The sequence below is a fragment of the Tigriopus californicus genome, chromosome 3 (genome assembly GCF_007210705.1).
Source record: "Tigriopus californicus strain San Diego chromosome 3, Tcal_SD_v2.1, whole genome shotgun sequence".
NCBI lineage: Eukaryota > Metazoa > Arthropoda > Copepoda > Harpacticoida > Harpacticidae > Tigriopus > Tigriopus californicus.
Window position 1 is genome coordinate 1,344,278 of NC_081442.1, and position 2,975 is coordinate 1,347,252.

A 2,975-nucleotide genomic window follows, 5' to 3' on the forward strand; every position below is an offset into this window, starting at 1 on the left:
TCCTTCATGTGAATTATCATCCCAAAAAAACGCCAAACTATTCCCCAGGGCAACAAAATCGTTGTCAAAACGCCCTTCGTAATACTGGAAAGCCTTCGGCTAAAAGAAGAAGTGCATCCAAATCGTTATTCTTCTCTAGGGGTCCTTGAAGTACCTACACGTTGAAACAGTCAGGAAAAGCAGCCCAGAGGGACCCCTGGCCTTGCAAATATACATTTAAGTCAGGATCTAGTCTAGCCGTCCAACCTTACCCAACCTTAAAGTTTGTCAAAGGTACCATTTGGCTTCGCTAATGGTGCTTGTCTTTTTGTGTCGCTTTCATGGCTCCAATAGTGCGTGACAATGTCCCTAATTCTTTTAACAGAATTCCGGAGAGACTAGCAGCGTTTTCCTCCTGCATTGTCAAAGAAACTTGCACATGAGGAAGTTTCACGACTGAGAGCCAAAGTTTTAATTTTTAGTTTTTTACTTTTTATGAAGCAACCATATGATTTTCAAGTAGATGGGAATGCGTGGATTTATTTAAGTAGTAATTCCTTTGGCATTAGACTGTTGCTTCGGGCAGTTAAAGAAAGAGTTCCTTTACCGTTTTCCACATAGGAGAAGAAATATATGTGGCATTTGGCGGGGAGCAGCATCTAACAATACACTTTTATCCCCAGTTAATGAAGTCAAAGTGACTTTTTGATAGCCATATGCTATAGGAATGCCCTTAGACACAAGAGCAGTAAAAAGTAAAAAAAATCTGTTTCATATTAAACGCACTTATTACACGCACCGCCACAAGGAATGCAATCCCAGCGACGTCAAATACAATATTCACAATTATTACTTCCCTTATCCGATCCATCAACAAATGAGATTTGGCAGATCCGGCTATTCAATGAATGTACAGTTGATCTGGATTTGGGTTCAAGAAGTCTGATTTGAAAGCCATCGGCAATGTATTTATAACGACTATTGGACCTGAATCAAAAAACCGTTCAATGTAAATTCAGTATGAAATTATTAATGCTTCATTTGCTCCATCCTTTGTCCCTGCTGTATCTCGGTCTGAAGATGGATGACCTTGTTAGAGTACAATTGAATTGCTCAGTGGGAACTAGTGATGGGAAAGTCTAACAAAAGTCGGACTCGAACGAGTATCTTGTTTTTGTGACTTTTTGTCGGATTCGCCGTGTTCGGACTCGAGTCTTTTACTGGGCTCAACTCAAGCAAAAAGACTCACCTTGTTTTTACTAAGCTAAACAAGTCTAATGAAATCATCATTCAAGGCTTACTTTCTTACAAGGTCAATTTATGAAGAAAAGCCCGGTTTTTTTTGACGAAACTTATAGAAAAAGGTGGAAATATTTTATTTGATGAATCCAGTCTTGCGTATTTTTGTTTTTTTTAAACTCGAGCCTTGCCAATATCTCCAAAATCGAGTAAAAGGCTCTAGTGCAATCGGGCTCGCCCCCGCAGTATGAACGTGCTCAAATATCACAAAAGGCATAAATATAAACACTGGTAAGATTAATCATTTCATCATTGTAATATTCGCATGATCATTCAAGTGGTAAAGGAAAAGTAAGTGTCTGGAATATTGGGTACATCTGTCATAATGCCCATTGAAGTACCCACAAGTGACTCCTCGACATAAATTACAACATTATCCCCCATATCTAAACTACTATAACTCTTTTTCCCTGGATCATCCTGGAGCAAAAAACATTGGCTTGAAGGGGAGTGTTCACAGAAATCATCACGGTTGGGGTTTGACGATGACAGGGAGATCATTTTCCTTTGTTTCATTTCCTTGGCCTCCTTCATAAGGGCCTGGTTTCTCAATTGAGGAAGAAAGGAAAGAAGGTAGGGCGGAAAGGAGGCAAGAAACCTGAGAAAGACGACTAGACAAGGAAATTGAAATGTGAGAGCCCACAAATCCGTTCGTACTTCTTCAAGAAGATCTTAGAGCCAACAACAGTGAGTTCGTACATGGGACTCTCTTCCTAACAAGCTCTACTTTAAGGCTCTAATCTAATTAGAGGTATATCCAATTATCATTAGGAGCATAGGTAGACTTTGATCTTAAATAGAAACCTGGAAAACCGTTGGTTCAACTTGGCACTTGATTGATTCTAAATGATTCTGAAACATTTTATATCCTTAGTATCTCATTATTCATCTTATATCACCTGACAATAGAAAAACAATACCATTTACGTCGAAAATGTCCCAGGTACTGAAGTGTATGGTATGTTGACGTCTTAGAAAAAAGATGCAACATATTCAAGCCAATCGAAGATATTCTGCCATCCAGTTATATACTGAACAGCCTCGCTCTGAATGAAGTGTCTTATTCCAACCGTGATTCATTGAGGAGATCTAAACTATGAAACAATGCAAATGCAACAAAATTTGAAGACAGAAGCGTCGATACCTCAAACTGATGTTGCATGTTGGCACCTTTGGGGTGAACTCGTTTTTTTTGTTTTCAAAATTCAATTAAAGAGTATTAAAGAAAAACATCTAACACGTGAAATGGAACCTCTCTCCCTAACATTGCTTTGCACTTTGAAAATGTCAATTAAAATCAGAAATAACAGGATGAACAGCCCCCTCAGAAAATCAGGTAAAAAGATCAGTGCGTATGCAGTATGTTCGTACAGTTCTACTCGCCCACTTGAAGGTATAACGTAAATTTTAACAAAAAAATGATAATCCATGAACTGAAATCGATTGAAAAGCATCGGTTATAACTCATTAATTTTTGAGATCAATACCCAATTTCTTTAAATCTGTAATCATTGAAGAGATCAAACAAAACCAGTCAAATGCATGGCAAAAACTGATGGAAGAATGAATGGAACGTCGTCCCTGATTTATTTCCATGTTTCTTGGCCAGATGGCGCCATGTTATCTTGAAAAGGTGACTACTCACGTTCAAAGTGGTCAAATCTAGTATTTGCAATTGCAATCCATGTCAATTGAAT